Genomic DNA, 27041 nt, shown 5'->3' on the forward strand with positions numbered 1-27041 from the left:
GTACAAGGTCAGATACCTACAGTTCCTCGGTGATGGTGATTCGAAGTCTTTAGCTGCTGTATCTGACCTGAAACCTTATGGAAACGAAGTTACCATTACTAAACAGAAGTGCATAGGTTATGTTCAGAAACATATGGGAACAACGCTGCATCAACTGAAGACCACCTTTGGGTGGAGCTAAAAGATTGACAGATGAGGCAATCAACAGATTGCAGAGAGACTATGGACTGGCAATAAGACAAAATACTCACAGTGTTGATGTAATGGAAAAGGCTGCAATGGCACTTCACTGCCACACCTTATCGACTGACGAGGAACCACTATATGGACTATGCCCACAGGGACCCAATTACTGGTGCAAATACAACAAATATCAGGGATCTGATCCTGTATACAAGCATCATCACAGTCTACTGGAAACTGTGATGAAGGCTATAAAACCAATTTTCAGAGATCTTTCTGCAACTGAACGTTTGAAGAAATCTCTCCATGGACGTACAAAAAATGAAAATGAGAGTGTGATTAATGTAATTTGGACCTGAATCCCAAAAAATGTGTTTGTGGAAATTCATACTCTTCATTTTGGAGTATATGATGCCATTACTACTTACAACAAAGGTAACATTATAATGTGCAATGTGCTGCAGAAGTTGGATGTGATGCCCGGATTGTACATGGTGAGTGCAATGATGTCAATAGACAATGAGAGGAAACAGGATGCTGAAAGGAAAGAAAAAGAGTGTGACAGGCAAGCCAGACAAAGAATGAAAGGTGTGAAAAGAAGGCTAGAAGGGGAGATGTCTAGTGACAGTGAAAACCCCTCTTATGGTGCTGGACTCCACTAAAATGTTAGTGAGACTTTGAAACTCGTTTTGCACAAGTTCACTTTTTTGCCATATAAAGAACGTTTTCTGCTAAACTATTAGAGATAAAGACTTAAAATTTTCAAGGAATGTAAACAGTGCCAATATACACCTTGTGTCATAGCCTTTTTGTGATACAAAATTGATAACAGATTTTATTTCAAACATACTACGCCAAAAAATGTGTCAATTTTTTTCAGTAACAAAATAATTAATATCTTCCCAAAAATCACCAATAAATTACAATCCATATGATACATGGCATTAAATATTATACTGTAAAAGTTTCATCATTCTGGTGTTAATAGCTCATAAGAAAATGTTCCTTACATTTAACATTGGAGGTATAGGACGTTCTGGGTCCCCTTAAATCGTAAAACCCAAATATCCACATTAAAAGGAGAAAATTTTGAATAGATTTGTTACTGGAAGTGAAAATTTATTGCTGAGAAGAATGTACTGGTCAAGTTTTAGGATTTCATACTTCAAATATGGGTGCTGATTGCTAACAATATTCCTAAAATTCTTGATTGCTAAAAATATTCCTTAAATAATTCCATTTGAATTAATAAATTTAAATTTTAATGTATGTGATGGAAAGTTTGCTAATCATTATGATCATTTTCATGGAGAATCTACTATTATTTCTTCATTGAAACCAAATGCTGAATTTGGAGGACCAGTAATTTATTAACATAATTAGTTAATAAAGAATTCAATGTTTGGTGCTACTCAAAATTTATCACTGATAAAAATGATGATTTGACTCCAGTTGTGCTCGTGTATGAATAATTTTAAAAATGAATGAATAAACTTTTTTCTTAATAAATCATTAAAATGGTAGTTACTAATTTCACTCATTTCATTTTAATGAAAAATAAAAAAATATTCTAACTCTTCCTAACAAGGTAACAAAAATTTATATTAACAGTTTTAATGGTTGGATTCATTCTAATAACACAACTTCACATGACGTTTGATGTTATTCAAACAGATGGCTCTGATTTTTCTGCATATTATTGTAAATCGAATGTTAAACAAATTGATAATTACGTACTAAAATTGTATGATGTTCTTACAATTAAAAAAGCAGATTCTGTACCTTCTACAATAGAACATCCATTTATTTCTTTATCAGTTCTTATTCGATTTACTTCATCTCAATCAAATGAATTACTATAGGAGGACATATTGATAACAAGGATAAAATTGAAAACAAACAAAATGACATACTTTATGTATTAGATTATTTGGTAGATTTTTGAGGATGGTAAATAAATAATTTCGAAAGGAAATTTAACAGTAATTTTTACTTGGAGTTAACTAAAACGTCAAGAACATTCTATTCTTCGATGGACTAGTAGTAGTGACAGTAGTACACTACCAAAAGAAAAGAAAATTGATTTTAAAGTTATGGAAATTGGTGTTCCTGTTGTCAAATATTAGCCAGAATATTTGTCTGAACTAGAACAAGAAAAACTGAAAAATCGAAAAATTACAATTTTTATCTTTCAGCTACTAACAATTGAATTTGCTTGACGAAGTTAGAAAATAAATGTTCAACTAGATATTACTAATTATTTGCATTCTGATGAATTTCATATATCTTACTTCATTTCTGTTGTTCTCCAAACTAATCAAGGTAATAAGCCGTTAAAAATTCTTCTTTATTCGATCAAGTTAAATTACAAAATATTTATGTAGAAAATGGAAGAAATGAAGTTCTTACTTTATAATTATAGATTCTTGATCCCCAAATAACTTTTCAAATGTCTTATATAGATATTAAAATAACAATGCAATTTAATAACGATACAAATGTGAATTCATTCTATTATATTCCAAATTATCATATCTGTGTCATAAATATGACTGGAATAATGAATGTTTTAACTACTCAAAAAACGACAGGAAAATTATGTGATTTCCTTACTTAAAATATACCTGATGGTAAAACTGAATATGTAATGAAGTGTGGAATGTAGAGTTCAAGCAATGATTCATAACACAGAAGTCTAACTGAATTTTTTAATTGTATATATGAATAAAAGATTAGAAAAATTTCGGTTTTTCAAAAATTAAAACATTTAATCAAACGTTTTTAGTTTTGAAAATATAAATTTTCAAATTTTTTTACAATATTCACCATCAAATATTTAAAATTTTAATCTAATTGAATTTGAAAATTTAAATTTCTCTGCATATAAGTAAAAGCAAAATGAACTGAGTATGAATGACTTTGCTAATATTCTATTAAATGGACTTAGCAGTTCTATAAATGATAATGCAGAAGTGTTCACTAAATTATCAGAACTCAAGAAAACTGAACTTTACAATACGTCAAAGACTGAAATACAAGCAAACTATTTTATTACCTTTGTCTAAGAAATACAAAATTACTCTTACAGATTATTATACTAAAATCTTATAGACGGTGATGAAGTATTAGAAAGAATCATTGGATGAAAATTTATTTACTAAGCTAAAAGATGAAATAAGTATCATTCAATTTATGTTTTTGATTTTTGGAAAAATTTTATAATGTTTCTCTTTATGTTTAGTTTTTGTAAATTAAATTTTAATTCAGTACATTTATCTTTTAATTAACTGATAATTTCGTTTATGAATAAACAAATTTTTAAAAGTATCAAATAGTGAAATTAAAATTTTGGTTTTAAATATGAAAACTTTTAAAAGGTATGTGCTTTGGTCCAGAATCGTCATATGGATACTACTTGTGTAGGAACTGATGAGTCATTCAATGAATTTGTAAGGATATGTGGAGATTGCAGGAATCATGCAGAGTATGGGTTTCTTTTTATTGATGAAACAAGAAAACTGAATGATGGAAGCTATTGGCGAAACTTTCAAGAGTTTTTATATGGTAATTGTAATGGTCGAGAAAATAGAAGCAAACATGCTGAGCACACTGCCTATACATTCAACTGATAACACAATATAGATGGAAAATAGGAAATTTCAAAGAACACCAGGCCTACTTCACTTTATTTACCTAAATCCTTCAAAAACCCAAAATTATTTACCTAAAGATCTAAAAAAAGATGGTGAAATTTGCAACTGACTGATATACACAAGACATTAAGTAGAGTACCATAAAATTAAGGCACTGTGAAATTTAAAATCATTATAAAACCTCTATTAGATGGTGTAAATAGCAGCAATGGTGGTACTGATATTCAGCATAAGAGAGTTAGCAATCGATATATATTGTGATGATCCCAATGACGTGATTGAGCAGCTATAACTGCTCATGAAATCAGGTGCCTCTGGTAATACAGCTCATTGTAATGAGATTGTTTCACTAATTTCAGAGCTTAGATAGCGAGGTATCAGCAAATAAGTATGGAGACAGTAGTTTGAGAACCACACAAACCAGCACAGAAACCGTAACCTGATAGACAAGTTACGATTAATGTTTTGGAAGGCATATGGCAGGTTGTTGTTGCAGTTATTGTACTAGTGGTAACTTCTGCGCCCGAATGTATTAGGATGACCAAATGTAGCAGGAACAGGTAGAAGGTACCATATTAAGACTCATCTGAGCTTTCTAAATGATTTATTGTTTCGTACCACTATGCCCTCATACACCTCAGTATGCATCACAGGGCCCCGCAACGCTCAGGAAGCACCACAGTGGCCTGTGCAATGCAGTACTGTGTCGAGCCGGCCTTGTACGCCTTCGGAGTTGGGGCATCATCAGGATGCCAGCAGTAGACTCGGCGGTCTGCGTCCCTGCTGACTCAGCTGTCCCAGTCCTCGTTGCCTCCATGCTGCTCCGAGGAGCTGCCGAGAGGCCCGCTGAAAATTGCAAGACGGTCTGCGGTGTGTTCCCTCGCCGGCGTGGCTTAGGACATGGCGACAACAAGTGTCAGTGATCCGCAGCTGAATATGCGACCATCGCCCCGGTTCTCACCGGTATGTGTTGGAGCCAGGAAGACTGCTTGTGGTAGTCTGCTTAAAAGTGGCCTGCCACTGGCTGGCTATGGACCAAGAGTCGGCCTCAGAGGGTCCAACCAGCGACCAGCAGTGGACTGGAATGCTGGCGCACCATCTGCTGCTGCATGTAGCTGGTGGTGTGACACACCCCGCCGTCCAGAAGAGCTGCCACACTTGAATGACTCTCGTTAGAAACCCACACCTATGTATAGGCAGCTGTGCTCCTCAGTTTTGCCATACACACCGTTTTGCGTCATGTACTGATATCACACTAGATTGGCCAGTGGGCGACATGCCAAACCACTACATATATTCTTTCTGCAACTTGACGGACTGGTGGCCTCTATTCTACTTCGCAACTGTTGGTATGCGCTAACTCACTGCAATCCGGCCCACACCTGACTATAACATGTGCTCAGAATATTGCATAAAACTAACTTTCCCTATCCTAAACAGTGGTGCCATTACATTATGCCCCTCTTCGGAAAGACCCGGACCCCGGGTCGATCCTTAAGTAGCTCTTAACTTGTTTGGGTCGGCACCTATGACGTATTTCCTTACTTATAGAGAACGTAAATATGGTCTAGAGCCCCTTAAACCCACGACATAGAATAAAACGTAAAAATTCCTTACTGGTCGACCACTGCTCGATCAACCTCTTACCTACTCGTCCAACGCCCTCGGTATCCAATCCATTGGGACTTGGACCACCCTTCGTTCCCTCTTGGAATTAGCTCTCTTCCTGATCAGAAAAAATACAGCACATAACAAAGTTAAGGCTACGATGACACTGGGCACAGAGGTGCTCAAAATGATCGTTATTTTTCCGTTGCTTTTCCCTATATTCAGCGACATGTTGCACAAGCTATTCGTCTGATATGCGCCCCTCTTGCTCTAAAATGAACTGGTTTACGAATCTCAACAGACCTGGCCACAGAATTTGACTTGAAAATGTCAGATTCTGCCTTGGCAAAAACTCATAAGTGGCTTCTGACCAGTACGGCTGTGGCTGCGTTACATTCAATTGCGTGACTCATGATACTGACGCTGGCAGATGGGAGGTTGGTCCTATTATGTTGTACTTAGATCCATTAATTAAAACTCCGTAGCCCCGAGTTCTGCACGTTTTTCTTCCGTATACACTCCATGCTCACAACAACTTGCTACGATTACCAAATTCTCGTAGGTGGAGAAGATCCATTGCATTCTGACTCGTTGCAAGCTCACTTTTGGCTCGACGATATCCCTTGGACAGTCTATTCCTTCCCCCTGGCTATAAATAACTGCACAGTGAACGTGTCCCATATTTGTAGCTTCACAGATTTTCCTCCAACATTCACTATTTTTCATTCAAACTCAACACCGATTGTGAGACTACTTTCATCCTTAAATTACATTATATGAACTGGTGCAATAAACACGACTTTCCTGACCCAGCACTGTCGATAACAAAAAAATTTAAACAGGAAGTCGTAGGACTCTGACAATGTTCAACACAGTTACAATACTGGATCCACACAATCAAAAGTTTAATGTGGTTTCTTTAGTATGTATTTCTAAACACAATAGAGAGTTTGAGTAGTCATGCCTACCAAACCAGTTAGCTGAGATATTTAGAGTTTACGAGATACAAATAACAAATTCTGTTGCTTATATCTTTAAGGACGGCAGTGGCACTGAAACAGGACGATGTTTTTAAACACCAGGAATGCAAATGAGCCTAGAACTGGATGTGTTGTTCATAGAGAGGGTCATAAGATGTTGAGATTACAGAGGACTAGGTAAATCGCTTGGTATTCCTGCAACACAAAGCAATTTGTTTGACGCTGATGATGTGCTATACAATAGGGTGCACAGACCACAGCAACCACAGAAGTATAACATGCGTGGTAGAAGATGCATTAGTGGAGGTGGTGGTACTGTCGACGAAACGTCTGGCGTATTACACATTCTAGGATTTCACTACTGTGGATGTGGAACAAAGCTTAAAAAAAAGTTGGCACGCAGTTATAAAGGGATTAATCTGCTTGACGAGTCATGTATGCAATAAGCCATAGCATATGCAGCAAATAAAAATCTCCCAGTATATTACGCAGCAGATCGAATTTTAGCTGATAAAGCCAAGGTAATACATGCAAGAAGGGATGCTGACAGAGGTCAAAGTACTGCGGCATCTGCAGTTAAAAGAAACCATAGTGGTAAAATTAAGTTGGGTTTGGGGATGAATTTCAAGCAAGTTATTGACATAGTAAGTCAGAAGTAGAATAAGGAGCATATGACGATGAAGAAGAGGTGGGAGCAGGGGTGTTTAAAAATTGTTTTCTTGCAACTATGTATGCAGCTAAAAGCCCTCTGACGCATAAAGGAGCGATTAAAGTACTCAGGGTTGTGCCAGTAACCAAGACGTCAGATGGAATTATTCTCTGTCCTGTTTCAGCCTCACAGAGCTCTCAGCAGTAGGTTCACTGGGTGATGGCGCTGCAGCTACTGCCACGACAGTCAAGAATCTGCAGAAGTCTCTGGAGGAACTAGAGGGAGGAAGACGACATAACCGCACGATGGAAGCTGCTGTCGTTGGGGAGGACTGTACCTGAAAACCCAAAAGAGCGGACTAGGTCTCCTCATAAATTAAAAAAAAAAGTGGATACGGTTGGACGTGAGAGTGTGTATATATCCACATCCCGTGACGCTCACACCACTTGTACGCCCACCACGTCATCCACACCGGTTCATAGCGTATTGCGGGTTGTGACAGTGTGAGTGAAACAGGGCAAAGAGGACGATGGTACTCACAGTGGAGCAACGGATGTTCATTGTGGAAAGATACTTGATAACGGAGTCGTGAAAACGGAGTGATCGGTTGTTGGCTGAGAAGTTTAATGATATCAAAGTGTCAGCAAAGAGTGACACGCACCGCTTAATCCGAAAATGGCGTCAGAGGGGATCTGTTTTGAACAAGTCAGAAAATATTCTGGAACGTGCCCCCACTTCAAAAAACGTGGCTGCAGTACACGAGAAAATGCTTCAGAGTCCTCTAACATTCTGCGTGGTGTCTGTTGTTCTATATCGTGTCTGCCTACCACTTTCGCGCAACGACGCTCTGAGCGTGTTTTTTAGGGAATTGACTAGTTGAACCTGGGACCTGTTGCTGGTAAGGAGACGTCAGACCACACATGACATTTAGAGTTCAGAAGAGTTCAGTGAGACTAGCGATGATATAACCAAATACTTAATGATTTCAGCGTCAGCTCCACTGCACTCCCTGTAAAAGAATCTTAATACTAACTAAATTTAGTGGAAGGGGTTCAAGGCTTTCCTATTTTTAGTTAGCTGGTAAAATAACGTCGAAAAAGCAGTTAAGTTTACCATTGGAAATTTTATTCTACTCACAAAACATTGTTTATAAATTGCACTATTGATAAAAGAAAATGTTTTAATACAGGATGATAAAAAAAACTGCGTTCAACAAAAATGTGACCGAATATTCCCTGAATGGGTTTCCAAGTTCTACAATGGATCGAAGGATGACCTATGCCATATCACATCTATAATCTAGGTTTAAATTAAGTTTCACAAAAGAGAAAACTATCAAAATGGTCTACAGTGACCCTCAATTATCTTTAATTAATTATCTAACTTGTCGTAAATTACAGTGGCTGATGTGGCTTCTCAATAACTATATAACAGAAAAATCATCGCGTTTCAGATTTTTACTTCGAGTGCCAATAGTGAACACCATGAGCTTTGATTGACGATCGACACTAGTATTACGCAAAAACGGGGTGTAACAGATGAGACTTCTGCAGTTCTGAATGAAGCTTTATGCACTGTTATGCAGCATCGCGTGCGTTCATTACCTTGTCGGTGTTCGTCAGGGGGCGGTGGGCAGCACAGCTCCACTCACCTCGGCGTCTCGGAAGCAACTCTCTCCTAACTTCTCCTTACTACAATTTACCGAAGTTGGTTTAAAAAAAAACTATCTGGCTGTGTTTTCATCTGACCAATCAGGGTCTCAATGTTAACCTTAAGCTCCGCCTACAAAAATTCTGTCTATCCAATGAGAAACGTTATACTTTTCGTGGTGGGGCAATGTTTTTAAATTTTGCAACGTAACAGAGACGCGAAAAAGTCTCACGCTAAAACTTGCAGCTGGTGTGGTCCTTTTAATGTTATCGTAAGATCTATACTGTTCTTCTGTAGGGCTATATCTTTTAACATGGGCTGGGTGGTGGTCCTGACGTAGCAGAGACGCGAAAAAGTCTCACGCTAACACTTGCGGGTGGTGTGGCCCCTTTTGTGTTATCGTTATATCTATACTGTTCTTCTGGAGGGCTCTAGCTTTTAACATGGGCTGGGGGGTGGTCCTAGCGGTTAGCTGGCGACGTGGGTGTCTGTCCCTTATCGTAGGGCCTTCGGCTTAACACGGTTCTGCTCTCGGCTTCTGTTCTCGTTTCTCCCCTCGGAACTGCGTCTGTCTCACGGTGGGAAGGTTTGACGTGCATTTAGGCCTTCTTGTGTTAGTCTGTGGTATTCCATTTGCTCACTCGTTACTCGTATTACTTTGGTTAATTTAATGTCACGATTAATTCGTAGTTATGTGACATACTACTGGATTTGCTTATCATGTCAGGGTTTTCATGGAAGGTGTTGGATTTCCAAAAAATGGCTCTGAGCCCTATGGGACTCAACTGCTGAGATCATTAGTCCCCTAGAACTTAGAACTAGTTAAACCTAACTAACCTAAGGACATCACAAACATCCATGCCCGAGGCAGGATTCGAACCTGCGACCGTAGCGGTCTTGCGGTTCCAGACTGCAGCGCCTTTAACCGCACGGCCACTTCGGCCGGCGGTGTTGGATTTGCCTGACACCTTACAGTCCTACCTAATCAACCCGATACCTGTCGCAAGAGACCGGCAGATTACGTCGCTCATGCGGACGAACACTTCACCTGGATCTGCACATGCATCCCTACCGAGTATCTCTTAAAACCAGCAGATACTGTCTAGCGCCTCCAGTTTTGTGAGTGGCTGTTCACTGAGATAACAGTCAATGGCTTGGACACGGATCTGTTCTTTATGTCTGATGAATCCTGGTTGCACCTGAGTGGTTATGACAGCTCACAGGTTCACGGGTTCTGGGCTGCGGAGAATCCGCATAACTGCCACGAAACACATTGCATGATCAGAAGGTAGGGGTTTCGTTTGCAACGTCTGGACGCCGTATTATTGGTCCCATCTTATTTCATCAGGGACTGACTTCGGCGTTTTACTTTGTCAACATTTTGAAACGAATTGTTGCAGAAATAACGGAAGAGCAAAAGAACTATTGTTATGAGCAACTGGATGGAGCAATTGCTCATACAGCTGGCCAAAACCTTGGAGCACAATTACAAAGTCTTCACGCATGACATAACTGTTAGCAGAGTTCAGTCTGTTTGCGGCCCTAGCTGGCCACCCAGTTCACTTGGTCTGTCAGTATTCGATTACTTTGTGTGGGCAAACCCTCAAGTCTAAAATGTATCACAACAACTCTCATAGACTTAAAGAACCGCAGCAAATAATTTCGGATGAGACTGCAGTACTACCACCGGTCCAACTTCGACCCCCCTTCAGCAATTTGCTGATCAGCGCTGAAAAGTTTTAAGACATGAATGGTGGTATTCAACATATTCTACAGTCAGGTTAGTTCTGTATTTCCTTAGCTCTGCTGTGTCCCTATGTACCGTGGAACTCTCCAGGCTAGTTTTATTTCTTCAATCCTGTATTTCAGCTCATTTCTTGACCTGCAACCTCCGGAGGAATGACAACGATACTTCACCGGCGGAAAAAATGTATTCTACAATTTACAACGCTACCAAGACATTAATACTTAAGGTATCTGATCAAAAGCATCGCAACACCCGCAAAAGCGTACGTTTCTCTTATTAGGTGCATTGTGCTGCCACCTACTGGCAGGTAATCCATATCAGCGACCTCAGTAGTCATTAGACATTGTGAGAGAGCAGAATGGGGCACTCCGTGGTACTCACGGACTTCGAACGCGGTCAGGTGATTGGGTGTCACTTGTGTCATACGTCTGTACACGAGATTTCCACACTCCTATCACCCACAGGTCCACTGTTTCCGATGTGATAGCGAAGTGGAATCGTGAAGGGAGACGTACAGCACAAAAGCATACAGGCCGACCTCGTTAAATGATTGGCAGACACCGCCGACAGTTGAAGAGGGTCGTGATGTGTAACAGGCAGATATCTATCCAGATTCCAAACTGCATCAAGATCTACTGCATGTAATATCACAGTTAGGCGGGAGGTGAGAAAACTTGGATTTCATGGTCGAGCGGCTGCTCGTAAGCCACATATCACGCCAGTAAATGACAAACGACGCCTCGCTTGGTGTAAGGAGTCTAAACATTGGACGATTCAACGGTGGAAAAACGTTTTGTGGAGTGGCGAATAACGGTACACAATGTGGCGATCCGATGTCAGGGTGTGGGTATGGCGAATGCCTGGTGAACGTCATCTGCCACCGTGTGTAGTGCCAACAGTAAAATTCTGAGGTGGTGGTGTAATGGTGTGGTCGTGTTCTTCATGGAGGGGGCTTGCACCCCTTGTGGTTTTGTGTGGCTCTATCTCAACAGAGGCCTACATTGATATTTTAAGCACCTTCTTGCTTCACACTGTGGAAGAGCAATTCGGAGATGGCGATTGTATCTTTCAGCACGCTCGAGCACCTGTTCATGAAGCACGGCCTGTGACGGAGTGGTTACACGACATTAACATCCCTGTAATGGACTGGCCTCCTCAGAATCCTGACCTGAATACTATAGAACACCTTTGGGATGGTTTCGAACGCCGACTTCATGCCAGGTTTCACCGACCAACATCGATACCTCTCCTCAGTGCAGAACTCCGTGAAGAATGGGCTGCCATTCCCCAAGAAATATTCAAGCACCTCACTGAACATATGCCTGAGAGAGTGGAAGCTGTCATCAAGGCTAAGAGTGGGCAACACCATAATGAATTCCAGCATTACTGATGGAGTGCGCCACTAACTTGCAAGTCATTTTAATACGTTTCATCACATGGTGTACCTTCGTGGTATTCTACGCATCATGTTCCTCCTGACTTTTAAGAAGAATGATACATTATGAGTGTGGTGTCACCGCCAGACACCACACTTGCTAGGTGGTAGCCTTTAAATCGGCTGCGGTCCGGTAGTATACGTCGGACCCGCGTGTCGCCACTATCAGTGATTGCAGACCGAGCGCCGCCACACGGCTAGTCTAGAGAGACTTCCTAGCACTCGCCCCAGTTGTAAGCCCGACTTTGCTAGCGTTGGTTCACTGACAAAATACGATCTCATTTGCCGAGACGATAGTTTAGCATAGCCTCAAGCTACGTCATTTGCTACGACCTAGCAAGGCGCCATATTCAGTTACTATTGATATTGTGAATCATGTACCGTCAAGAGCGACGTTTATCATTAATGGATTAAAGTTAAGTATTCCACCAGCTACGTCCGTTTTTCTAAATTCTAATTTCCTTGTCCTGTTCCAGACCTCACGCCAGCCTGCGTGAGCTAAAACGCGTGCATTTCGGCCTCCTCTTGTAAGAAGGTGTTGGCTCTCCTGCCAATCACAACATTGGCGACGAGGCAAAACCGCGTTCTTATCGATATTGCCCTGATTTACTTGTGTAGTGGCTTCGCCACAATCTCCAGATGTACTGTCCGAATTTTATCGCCTACAGAATCAGCAGACGCAGGCCTTATTGGATGCCCTTGGACAGCTCGTCCAGGGTCAACGTGCGATGCAAAACGATGCGGCAGCAGCCGCTCCACCGCTAACGCAGCCACAACACGCAGTTGCACCAATTTTTCGACCTTTTGATGCTGCACTGTAAAGCTGGACGGAGTGGTCACGCCAATTTGGATTCCATCTCGCCACCTACAGAATGCAAGGTAACGAGCGGCAACCTTTTTTGTTATCATCAGTCGGGGTGAACACATACCGTGTGATAGTCAAATTATTTCCCCGACGCGACGTAGCAACTCTGTCCTACGAAGAAATTTTGTCTGCATTAGATGCATATTTCAAAGAATCAGTGAATGTAGTTGCGAAACGATATACCTTCTTTCGTACAAAACGTATGGCAGGTCAGACTAATCGGGAGTGGGTTGCAACCTTGCAAGGCCTTACTAGGGATTGTGCTTTTGAGTGTCAATGTGGACTCCCTTCTTCAGATACTATGGTACGTGATGCAATTGCACAGAACATTTCTGATGTCCGTATAAGGGAATAGATTTTGAAACTAGTCAATCCCTCCCTTCAACAAGTGATGGACATACTGGATCGGCAGGACACACTTGACTTTGCTCAGGAATCATTTGAAACTTCGCCACCCGTGTTTCAGGTTAACCGGCCCGCCGGGCGAGCTGCACGGAACAGTAAACAGTCCTCGCGCCTGGCCGCGCCGCTGCCGCCAGGCTCTCAGCCACGTGTGCCGCGCCGGCAAGCAAATGCAGTGCTAAAATCATGCCCGCAGTGCGCTACTAGACATTCGCGTCAGAATTGCCCGTCACGCCAAGCTAATTGCTTTTTCTGTAATAAAAAAGGACATATTCAGAGTGTTTGCCAGTAAAAGCTCAGATCAGAGACTCACAACCATTCCAGGCCCTTTGCTTCACGCCGGATTCGAACCAAGGATACTCAGGCTCATGAAACTTCTCCCATGGAAATTCCACTCAGTGCCACTATCTCTAACAGTGACTGTGTTCGTCACACAAATAGTGTGCATCGACATCGCCAGAACTCCCGTCAAGTCGCAAGTGATTTTGTAGCAGTGTCAGTTCACGTTGCATGAGACAGTCGCTCTTGTCGTCAGCAGGACAATAAACTTTTTGTGGACTTGAACATTAACGGCAAAGTGGTACCATTACAGCTCGATACCGGGGCTGCAGTTTCACTGATCAATCAAGACACTTACAAACTGCTAGTCTCACCTCCGTTGCATGCCGCAAATGTTAAGTTAACTAGTTATTCAGGTCAAGATATCCATGTGTTAGGACAGTGCAGCCTTCTTGCAACACACAAAGGACAAACAAAACTTGTGTCAATTTACGTCCTTCGTTCTTCTTCTGCAGTGAACTTGTTTGGTTTCGATTTATTTCAGTTGTTTAACTTGTCTATAGTAAATCAGGTCCTATCAGTGAACCAGGCTGTGCCTTCAGACAGTGTTTCTCGTCTATGTGAAGAATTTGCAGACATTTTTGCACCGGGCCTCGGTTGCGCCAAGAACTATAAAGCCCATTTGGAACTGAAAGTAAAAACGCAACCGAAATTTTTCAGAGTGCGCAATGTTCCCCACGCATTGCGTGATGAGATTGCAAAAACGTTACACGATTTGGGATCATAAGGTGTAATTGAATGTGTGCAGGCTTCTCTCTGGGCATCACCCTTAGTAATTTTGCCAAAACCTTTGGGAAAATTGAGACTTTGTGTGGACTTCAAGGCAACAGTGAATCCACAACTAGTGATTGCAACTTTTAATTACCCCGCCCGGAAGATCATTTTGACAAACTGTGGCCCATGGTAAATATTTTTCGAAGTTGGACCTAGCAGATACGTACTTGCAAATACCGGTGGACGAAGAATCCCTGTGCGTTTTGGTGGTTAACACACATCTTGGTTTGTATCGATTCAAACGACTGCCATTCGGGTGTGCATCCGCCTCTGCATTGTTTCAGCAATATCTACAAACTGTTTGTGCGTCGGTCCCTACTGCAGCAAATTATCTGGACGATATTGTGATCTCCGGAAAGACGGAAGAAGAACATTTGGCCAATCTCAGAACATTATTTCAGGTCTTGCGACAAAATGGTCTTCGCTTGCGCAAGGACTAATGTGTGTTTTTTGTTCGTGACTTGCCATACCTGGGACATGTACTCAATGCCCAAGGCATATATCCCAGTCCCGAGCGCCTCCGTGCCATACAAGACTTGCCTTCGCCGCAGAATTTGAAGCAGCTACAGAGTGTGCTGGGAAAAATAAATTACTATAACAGATATGTGCCACATGCCTCTTCCATTTCAGCTCCGCTTCATTGCTTACGCCGTAAAGGTGTTCCGTTCGTCTGGACGACGGAATGCGAACGCGCCTTTCGCCAGTTGAAATCGGCGTTGCTTTCCAATACTTGCCTTACGCCATTCGATCCCCAGAAGCCCCTTTTTTTGATGGTGGATGCATCTGATTTCGGGATCGGTGCTGTGCTTGCGCACAAAGATGGATCGCACGATCGCCCTATTGCCTTTGCGTCCAAATTGCTCTCGTCTGCGCAAAGAAATTATTCACAGATCGAGAAAGAGGCATTGGCTCTCGTATTTGGTGTTACTAAGTTTCAAGATTTCTTGTATGGTCGTCACTTTACCATAATCACAGACCACAAACCTTTGACATCGCTTTTTCATCCGACCAAGCCTGTACCTCCACGTACAGCGCAGAAATTCATTCGCTGGTCTATTTTCCTCTCGCAGTACCGCTACGATATCTTGTATCGGTCCTCTGCTAATACGGAAACGCCGATGCGTTGTCCCGTTTGCCTGTTTCTGAGGATAGAGCATTCGATTCCTCCGAACCTGCTTGCATGTTCATTGATTCGGAAACCGATGACGTGGTCGAATCGTTTCCAATTGATTTTCGTCGTGTAGCTACAGCCACAGCTGCCGACCCTGTCCTTGCTACCGTTCTGCGTTTTGTTGCTACGCAATGGCCCTTGTCAAAGTCACGGATCGGGTATCCGTTGGTTCGCCGATTTTTTGCTCACAAGGAGAGACTTTTTGTACGACGTGGTGTTTTGCTGTTGCGTTCTGATAATAATCAGTCCAGGGTCGTGGTACCACGTTCGTTACAGTCCTCTGTCTTACAGCTTCTCCACCACGGACATTGGGGTATAGTGAGAACGAAACAACTTGCTCGTCAGCACTGTACTTGGTTCGGAATCGATGCCGCCATTCCGAATATGTGCACTTCTTGCATGGTGTGTGCCGAACAACAATCAGCACCACAACAGAAATTCTTTGCATGGCCAAAAGCCACCTCCCCTTGGCAACGCTTACACATCGATTTTGCTGGTCCATTCTGGAATGCTCGATGGTTGGTTGTGGTGGATTCATTCAGTAATTTTCCTTTTGTTGTCTGGATGTCTTCCACGACGTCATCTGCCACCATCCAAGCGTTATCTGCTATCTTTTGCATTGAAGGTCTTCCACAGACTATTGTTTCCGACAACGGCCCACAGTTCATGTCCGCAGAATTTCAGTCATTCTGCAAGGCCAATGGTATTCAACGTCTGACGTCCGCGCCGTTTTCGCCACAGTCAAACGGTGCCGCTGAACGATTGGTCAGGACTTTCAAGTCACAGATGTTGAAGTTGAAAGAGTCGCAATCTCGGGAGGACGCGTTATTGCTCTTTTTCTCGTCGTATCGCTCTCAGCCCCGAGATGGTTGCTCGCCGGCTGAGTTGCTCCACGGTCGTCATCATCGAACCTTGATGTCTCTGCTACATCCACCGCATCAGGTTCCTGTGGAGCGGCAGACACCTGCTTTTGCTCCAGGCGACGTTGTCTACTATCGCCACTACTGAGGTTCACGGCGTTGGCTTGAAGGGCGCATTCTTCGCTGCCTCGGAAGCGCTATGTATCTGATTTGGGAGGCCTCTGGTGAGGTGCGCCGGCATCTCAACCAGCTGCGCCTATGGCGTCGCACGGGATCTGCCGCTCGCCGTCTGCTTTCAGCGACGGTGCCGTCCGGTCAGCGCCCTGTGGACCCATCTACTGGCTCGCCTCAGCCCCAGGTGTTACCGACGCTGCCTTCCATTTTGCCCCATGGCGACGCGCCGCCGCCGCCGCCGCCTGTTCTCCCGCCGGCGACGCCCGCAGTGGACGCTTCGCTGGAGCCGCCAGGCGCCTCCCTGCGTCACGCGCCGCCGATCGCTTCCAGGGACCATGGGACATGGAGCTCTTGCCCGGTCCGGACCATGCGTTGCCTTCGCCCGTCGGGTGCCCCGGCCCGATGGAGGTCGTCCCTTCGGCCCCTCCTGTCTCTCTACGGGCGCATACACCGCATGTTGGCGTGCAGCCTGGAGCAGGTTTTCAGGCGTTTCCTAGCTCCCCGCGGTCCGAATCGCAGGGTGCGGGTGGCACAGCCTCGCCTGTTGTTAGGCTCCCCACCTCGTCGTATACGTCAACATGGGGTCCTCCTCACGCCGGGCGGAAGCCTTATACCACAACCGTACGCCGATTTGCGGGGGAGGAATGTGGTGTTACCGCCAGACACCACACTTGCTAGGTGGTAGCCCTTAAATCGGCCGCGGTCCGGTAGTATACGTCGGACCCGCGTGTCGCCACTATCAGTGATTGCAGACCGAGCGCCGCCACACGGCTAGTCTAGAGAGACTTCCTAGCACTCGCCCCAGTTGTAAGCCCGACTTTGCTAGCGATGGTTCACTGACAAAATACGATCTCATTTGCCGAGACGATAGTTTAGCATAGCCTCAAGCTACGTCATTTGCTACGACCTAGCAAGGCGCCATATTCAGTTACTATTGATATTGTGAATCATGTACCGTCAACAGCGACGTTCATCATTAATGGATTGAAGTTAAGTATTCCACCAGCTACGTCCGTTTTTCTAAATTCTAATTTCCTTGTCCTGTTCCAGACCTCACGCCAGCCTGCGTGAGCTAAAACGCGTGCATTTCGGCCTCCTCTAGTAACACGGTGTTGGCTCTCCTGCCAACTAAAACAATGAGCTGCATTAAGCTCTTATTCACCAGTTCAGAATCAGATGCAAGGTTATGTACTCTAACTTTAAAAGAACAATCGCCAGTAATACATATGAATTACTTCCCACAGATTGATATAAGCCCTGGAGAATGGAGTATTGCGATTATTGGGCTAGAGATATACAACAGCTTCCTGAATATCACAGGGGCTAATAATAAACTGCATCTGGAAATTACGCTACAAAAGAAATTGTCGGAATATAACTCGATGCATACGGTATTGATGATTTAAAAGAATTTTATAAGAGTCTGGAAAAGGGATCGTGCAAACACCAATACACTTAAAACTGAAGACACGATGGTGAATGCAACGACTGACTTCAAGCAGCAAGTCTCAACCGGATGACTACTGGATATCGCAAAAGGATCATGTTTGTAATGACCGATTGCAATGAACGTTAGTGATCTGATCAGACTGTGGACATAGTCCCACTCAGTAAAATCCGCAACGAGTGTATCACTGCAAAGAACTCCTATCGCAAAAACATAGTGATTTATACGGTTTATGGATGCTTCCCGTCATTTGGATCGAGGTATAAGGTTTTTGAGACTCTCATCAACACTGTATACCTTCCGGCGATAGTTCAGACATTGGACTACCTGTACTTGTGTATTATGGACCAGAATAATCAACTTGTTGACCTTTGTCAATGTGCTACTTCATTTAAGACTGGATCGGTGGAAAGTATAAAAACAGCACACACAACCCAGAGGACAGCACTTCACAGCAGGACCGCAAGGTGATAAAACATGCTAACTAAGAGCTTTTTAAATCGTTGGGGCTGAAACCCTGCAATGACGTCGCGTAGTGCAATGGTCCCTTGTAGATTATGATGAGCAAATTATACTCCAAGAATATTCCTCTCATAAACCTTATGCTTCAATCAAATTTAACAAAAACGACGATATTATGATTTTCATTCAACAGCACGACCCTTTAACCTTCTCATGTAAGAGTTTTATACAACTGGAGGGGACATTTAGAAATAAGGATGGTTTCCCCACAGTGGGTTCGAAGCTTACACGTAATGATTTAGCATTCCGATTTCAAGAAATACGATATGAACTTAAAGTGGTTGGGATTCACCATACACGTAATGTAGACAAATCAGTTCAGCATCACCTCTTAAAACATTCTGTCAAATGGCTCTGAGCACTATGCAACTTAACGTCTGAGGTCATCAGTCGCCTAGAACTTTGAACTAATTAAACCTAACTAACCTAAGGACATCACACATATCCATGCCCGCGGCAGGATTCGAACCTGCGACCGTAGTGGTCGCTCGGCTCCAGACTGTAGCGCCCAGAACCGCACAGCCACTCCGGCCGGCTGCATTCTGTCAGTACCCATGATGGGAATACATATTTACACGATTTTTGGTCTATTTACACTATGGCTCAAAATGGTTCTGAGCATTATGCGACTTAACTTCTGAGGTCATCAGTCGCCTAGAACTGAGAACTAATTAAACCTAACTAACCTAAGGACATCACACACATCCATGCCCGAGGCAGGATTCGAACCTGCGACCGTAGCGGTCGCTCGGCTCCAGACTGTAGCGCCTAGAGCCGCACGGCCACTCCGACCGGCTGCATTCTGTCAGTACCCATGATGGGAATACATATTTACACGATTTTTGGTCTATTTACACTATCACTGCACCATTATTCACATGAACTCTCACACTCTTTTATTCACACCACTCTCATCATGTGAATAGTGTGAGTTTAGTCGAGTTTCAATCCTGTCCTCACGAATGGCCAACTTAGCGTCATGAGGAAACAGATAGATTTTTGTTTGCAGCACAGTGTGCACATGGTAATCTCATGACCGAATATTAGTTTGCTGTACCATACGATGTGGCTGGAGTGGAGCACCGTGAACACTGCTGTACAGGCACTGCAAGTAATCTTCAAACACAAGGGCCGTGATGCAGCATGAGACACACCCTTTGCCCACCTTCGGAAGGCATGACCAAGGATACACATACGTTTTGAAATGAAATGAAATGTTTCCTAGACTTACACATTACTAAAACTAACTTATGCTAAGAACAACACACCAACCCACGCCCGAGGAAGGACTGGAACCTCCGGTGGGAGGGATCGCGCAGTCCGTGACATGGCGCCTCAAACAGTGAGGCCACTCCGCGCGGCGCATGTGTTTTGGATCTAAGACACACAAACTCCACAGTCAGCAACGTACTCGCCTCATTAGGCCAATAAACTTCTTGTTCTTCTAACATAAGACTGACGTTGTAGGAAGACGTGTTGAATGAATTGGCCTGACACCTCAATACTTCATATGGATCGTAGCCATTCACCCGTTAGATGAAATTATCTGTATCCATATAAAATAACTACGCATCATCGAAATGAATTTTCGCAAACTCATAATGATATCGATACGTGTCGAGTTTGGACAGGTCTAATATGGTCATCATCACATAGCCAGGTTTCCTGAACTCTACTGCAGTCTTCGCCATCTCCGAAGCAACGAAGTTCTTATTGAAGGCAGTGACCCATATAATAATTAGTCTGGCGATACATTTTCTTATGCCCCAACACCCATCTCATTGTGTTGTAATAAGAATTTCGAAGTATTTTCTCAGATTTTCTATTGTCTGGCCGGAATTTGCGTTATTCATTAACTTTGAAATTTTTTTTCGAAATCGTACTTTGCAGGACCCCTTTTCTTGGTATTTAAATGAGTATACTCCTTCAACCAGGGTAACTGCTTGAAAGAGGTAGCGCAGGTGATGGTAACTAGCAGCATCCGTAAGCTGAGATACTGCTGGAAGTACCTATAATGCATGACGTATCTCTACTTATCCCCAGCGTTGCCATCAGTTTGGGGATGGAGTCTCTTCGTAAAACTAGTTACTCTGGACATAGCGGCAAGCAAACTATGCATGCGCACCATGCAAACTAGTAGAATATTTGATATCTGAAGCCGCAACATACCATACACCAGAGTCAGTCGCCATACTACGGTTATTTTCGTCTAATCACTGTCATTCAACTTCAAACAGCCATCGAAACTCGTCAATCTGGAGCGATTGTTGAATGGCATGCCCGTATAAGTTACTCACATCCAAGTATATGATACAATTCGAATCAAGGTATGTGATCAGCCTGTCATCCACCTAATGGTTATTATCCCTGCCGTGCTTATGGATACAGTGGCACTGACTCCCCATGAATCTCGCACTCAAAGAAATCAGCACTGGTTAATAGTTAAATACCGCTTTCGTTTTCTTGGGCATACCGTCCCAAGACAACCCAATTGTTGTTCAGAGTATATGTGATGATGCATACACTCCGGAATTTCTCAAAAACATCCGCAAGCAAACGAACACCTCTGTTCATACAAAGTTTTGCATCGTCTCCTAAAGCAGGAATGTTATACTCCAGCCAAATATTCACAGCATGCATATACTCAGGATCCGACATGGCATAACCTATAAGGTTACTGGTAATTCACTTATCTTGTGTAGTCTGGTTTCGTTGAGTTTTCCCATACAGTCCTGATACTTGTTTCGGAAATCCCCTTCCTTGTCACAGTTTGAAACTCTGTGTCATCAGAATACGCACATCGAATATTGTGCTGAGTTTCAACGAGGTTCTAGAGTGGTGCCAGCATAAAATGAAATGAGTTCAGAAAGCGGAGCGTAATTCTTGGAGCCATTCGTTTCGAGACTGAAATATATTCCTCAACACTTTCATGCAGTTCACTGACCTGATCTTTCTCCATGCCGAAATCATCCAAGTTCTTAACATGAATGTGAGCATTATACCCGCTCAAAATGTAGAAAATGATGGGTAATTGTCGTGGTTATTTATATTTATGGTTGCATGAGTTACGGGCAGCATAGCAGAAATTCCCCGATACATGACAGTAGTCTCTACAAGGAGTTTCCACTTTCCAATCTAATGGCTGCCTACGGATGTGACCGTTAACCGCCTTCATCTACAAATTTCCATTGTCCTATGACTTGGTCATGAAAATGTTGGTGCTGTAAGGCATATCAACCTCCGATGAAAGATTTTCAAGATCAGTGTGCAGCCAAATCAAAGAATTGTCTGTGACATATAGTTTGTGGCTGCTGAGACTACAATCAATTGAACACACAGCCGTATATGGCATATATTTTCAGTGAAGATGGTATGAGAGGCTGTACAGTCACCTTCACGGCTTGTCATAGGAGCAAGGCGGCATTCAGAGTCAGCGTACACAACAAACGGACAACTCTCCTGACGGTGGGTATTCTTAAACTTCAAGAGTTTGTTTTGCTCAGTGAGCATCACAACACGAACCAGTTTCCTGGTAGAGAACTCCACTTGTGCAAAAGGCATTGAGGTACATAAGCAAATATGCTTTTTACACATGTTTTTACTTAGTTGGGATGAAAGGAGTAACAACATGTCTCTGATCCATTCGTAGTGATAATCGTCTCCTTTGGAGAATAGCAGTTTGTTGATATGCAGCTTATGCTGAGTAGCAAATTGAGAGAAATGAGGGTGTCTGAGAACTTTGTTTGTAACCTTACCACTATCCTCTGGGTTGTTATTCTTCAGGCTTAAACATGAACCGGCATTCTGAGCCTCAAAATTAGGTATGTCCTGGATCTTAACAGGGAACTCGATACCTTGAACATTATAGCCCCTGATAATATTAGTACCTGCATGATGTCTACAGGGAAACTGAGAATTTTTCTTATAATTTATCTCACAAACTAGGACTGACCATACCAAACAATAGTTCTGTTTTTTATTTTGGGCATTAATACGTGCCTTCTTATGTACTGTATCCTAAGGAAGCTCAATATAGTTAAACACCCCATTTATCGTATCAAAGACATGTGTATGGACATCTATGTGTAGTACGTGGCTGAGTGATTTACCTGAGGCTGTAACTTCCATCTCGGAAAACGTGGCCCGTATAGCACTCAGGGTGGAATCGTGAAACCACTTAGCGGTTGAGATGTTCCAGGATACCACGCCATTTTCCCCTAAATGTATACAACGCACATCTCCTCAATGCCTTAGTCTTGTTTTGGGGGGGGGGGGGGGGGAGGTGTTGTGTGACTTAACTACACAGCAAAGGTCTGCACTTTACGGTGGAGTATCATGGATAGTTAATGGTTTTGAGGAGCTCTGTTTCCAGGTCAGGAACGCACATCGTCAGAAAACCAATTGGATCTTTGTGTTCTCCCGCTGGGTTCTCTACACAAGAAAACGAGTTTTCCTCCCTAAATGCATCCTCAGTAACCTCTAGTTCAGCTGTGGCATCACATTACAAAGCAGGCTTCAGCCTATAATAGGACGGAAGAGGAAACTACTGCTAGCCACGTGTCTGCACCTCGTGTGTAGTGTCCGACACTTTTAATTCTACAAAGCGTTTGAGGAGGGAAGTGTACTGGCCACTCAACGTGCGGCTACTCATCGTTTCTATTTCTACGTCATTGTCGTGTATAACTCTGCTTGAGCTATACGCACCACAGAAGATGTAGAAAAAGTGGTGGCTCCTAAACTTGCTTATCCGTGATCTTTTCGTTGGTTTCAACAGAAACCCTATCCTCACTACTAACTTCAGCTTTCTAATTGCACCTTTCCTTACTTTTATTAATTACAAAAACACCCATTTCATTTATGCGTACACGCATGGGAATATTCACATAGTACGTATGCTAAATAACTTATTAATTAATTCATCATAACATGTACGCCAACATACTTCCGATATTTACTGTCTTTAATCGTCTTCAACGTTGAATAAAACGTCCCACTGGTCGTCCTCGATGTCACTGCTCAGTATTTATTCTTCATTTTTTACTATTACAACAGCTGAACTTCCTGTTTTCCGCAACACAATTCTGTTCCAGGGAGTTTACTGTACATTCGCTGTTTGCCCATTCGTATTCCTCCCTGCTCGAGTCATCCTCCTCTTCAGATATGTTAAACATTGCATCTCCCCATTCTGTTAAATGATGAAGAATGTTGAATGTCCTACCAGGCTCTTCTATAGCATTAGAGCTAAGTAAATTGTCTTCTAATTTTCTGAGTCACTCGAGGAAACACCTTTCCACTCGTTGTCATCTTTGCATTCTTCTTCGGTACCCAACAAATCTTCTTCTGTCGTCTCTGTCTTTGGGTGACGTCACAGGTCAACTTCACTACCCTCTTCTCCGTCTTCATTTAACTGTTCCTTTGCTACGTCCATTAACTTTTTTTCCTTCACTAGTGAGCACAATCCTTGGCATGTCCTTGATCCCAGCAGACAAACCATTTACACTATATTTGAATTTACGTTTAATTACTGTTCCATTCAAGCACACTGACATATGCCTCTGTTTCAAGTGCAGTTCAACTTATTAGAACCTAAGGAAGTTGACACCCAGACTAGCCTTCAGTCTTAGGTTCCATATGACCAAATTTACTCTTACTACGTGCGACTGAGATTTGAAATCAGCCCTGATCTCCTTCTTGATCTCTAACCACTTACCACATACTGCACCGTAGACTTCCATCCCAAGCATATTTAACAACAGCCACTGACTTCTCTTGTCGAATTTCTTCTAAACATCCTTAACGATCACCAAAACTTGACTCCCCAAGTATAAAATGCACCGCACTACGACATTACGAGTCTACACATCGATAATCAGACATTTTGTCAAACATAGGGACACCTTCGAATAATTTCTTTTTGAAGTAATCGCTATGGCCAAGTAAAGGTCCGTGTAGTTGTATAGCATGTAACAGCGAAGTCAGAGCCTTGGCTGGTAGTCATTCGCACTGACAATTCCTGTTTCCGCCATTATCTCACTGATTCCTGTGCAGATCAGGACTTCGGACTTTCCACACCTTCTCTACGCTGTTCTGCCTCAAAGTGAGTCTGTTCTACCTCAAAGTGAGTCTGTGCGAAATGTACAGGCCTCCTTGCTCCCACTCGGCAGTCGAATTTAAGTTCTTCCATCAAGTCCTGGAAAACATTATATCTTTCAAACCGCAGCCCGCGGCCGCGATGTCTCTCTGAGTAGGGTACGGCAATTTAGTCTGTCAGATTTTAATCAATTCCTTCTGCTCATAAGAAGCATTAGGAAACAGGTTATGTCCACCACTCATTTAAAAACACAAGCTTAAACTCCTCATAGTTTTGCACCGGACTGCAAAATTAATTTGTGCACGTGTTAGAGACTGAGCAGCAGCAAATACACTGGCAAGTGTCTCTGACACGTGCACCAATTAAATTTACTTTAGAGCCCACCGACTACCTTCACCCGCCCATCTTGAAAATGTTTAATCCACATTTTCCGATGAGGACTGTTGTACTCGCCACGTATACAATATAGTCTGTCAGTCAACTGGGGAAAGTTTTAGAATGATCCAGTCCAATAGTTTGAATACACCAGGCATTTTACAGTAAAATTAGTATCTCGGCTCTCGGCAGTTGTTTTGAGCTTTTGTTAAGTGGTGTTAATTAGTGAAGTCTAGGTAGGGCTACGAAAGTGACGGGGCAGTTGGTTTAAGAATCATGAAAGAAGATTGTACATCTGGAAGAGACCTGTAGACACTAGAATGTTTCAGAGTTATTATATAATACGAGTAGTAAGACGGAGATTTAGCAACAACGTTTTAAACTGTGATACATTTCCAAGGGCAGATGTGCACTCTGACCACAATGTATTGGTTATGAATTCTAGATTAAAAGTGAAGAAACTGTAAATAGGTATGAATTTAAGTAGATGGGACTTGGATAAACTGAAAGAACCAGAGGTTGTTGAGAGTTCCAGAGGTAGCATTTGGGAACGATTGACAAAAACATGAGGAAGGAATGCAGTAGGAGAAGAATGGGTAGTTTTGAGGGACGAAATAGTAAGGGCAGCGGAGGATCAAGTAGGTACAAAGATAATGCTAGAAAAATTCGTGAGTAACACAAGAGATATCGAATATACACGATGAAATGAGAAAATACAAAAATGCAGTGAATGAAGTAGTCGAAAGGCAATGTAAACATATCAAAAATGATACTGACATGAAATGCAACACGGCTACTCAGGAATAGCTAGAGGACAAATGTAAGGATTTAGAAGCATATATCGCTAGGGGAAAGATAGATACCGCCCATAGCAAAATTTTGCAGAAAAAAGAGCCACCTGTACAAATAACAAGAGCTCAGATGGAAAACCAGTCCTAAGCCATGAAGGGAAATCTCAAAGGCGGAAGGTGTATATAGAGGGTCTATGCAAGGGAGATATAAGTGAGGGCAATACTGTAGAAATGGAAGAGGATGCAGATGAAGTTGAGATAAGAAATAAAATACTGCGTGAAGAATTTCACAGAGCACTGAAAGACGTAGGTCGAAAGTAGGCCCGGGAGTAGACACCATTCCGTTGGAACTACTGATAGCCTTGGGAGAGCCAGCCACAACAAAACTCTTCCATCTGGTGAGCAAGATGTATGAGACAGGCGAAATATCCTTCAACCTCAAGAACAATATAATAATTCCAATTAAAAATTAAGCAGGTGCTGAAAGATGTGAAAATTACCGAGCAATCGCTTTACTAAATGAAGTTTACAGAACACTAACACGAATTCTTTACAGGAGAATGGAAAAGCTCGTGTAAGCCGGTCTCGGGAAAGATCAGTTTGAATTTCGGAGAAATGTAGGAACACACGAGGCAATACTGACTCTACGATTTCTCATAGAAGATAGGTTACGGAAAGCAAAACTATATTTATAGCATTTGTATACTTCGAGAAATCTTTTGAAAATGTTGACTGCAATACTCCCTTTGAAATTCTGAGAGTGGCAGTGCAAAAAAAATAGAGCGAAAGACTATTTACAACTTTTACAGAAACCAGATGGTGGTTATAAGAGTCGGAGGCCATGAAAGGGAAGCAATAGTCGAGAAGGGAACTTTCAGTGAACTGTCAAATTCTTCTCACAATGTCGTATCTCATCTTCATCTATCCACAACTGTTGCTATATTTTTTCCTTCAGGTTTATTTCCATAATATAGTCCCACTATACACTGCTGCCACATTTCAACTTTTGTTCCCTGTTTAGTACTGGTTTCCTATCTAAGCTCTTTTCTTCAAGGGGTCCTTCAAATTCTGTATATACGCTGCCTATTTTCTCTTTAATTAAATATGCTTTTATATCCTCGCATTTGTCCTCAAGCCATTCCTGTTTAGCCATTCTACACTTTCCTTCAATCTCATTTTTAGACGTTTGTATTCCCTTTCGCCTGCTTTATTTGCTGCATTTTTAACATTTTCTCTTTTCGTTAATTAAGTTCGATATATCCTGTCATATTCAAGTGTATCTACTAGGTCTTGACGTTTACCTACTTCCTCCCCCGTTGCCCTCA

This window comes from Schistocerca nitens, chromosome 3 (genome assembly GCF_023898315.1).
Source record: "Schistocerca nitens isolate TAMUIC-IGC-003100 chromosome 3, iqSchNite1.1, whole genome shotgun sequence".
In the NCBI taxonomy this organism is placed as follows: Eukaryota; Metazoa; Arthropoda; class Insecta; order Orthoptera; family Acrididae; genus Schistocerca; species Schistocerca nitens.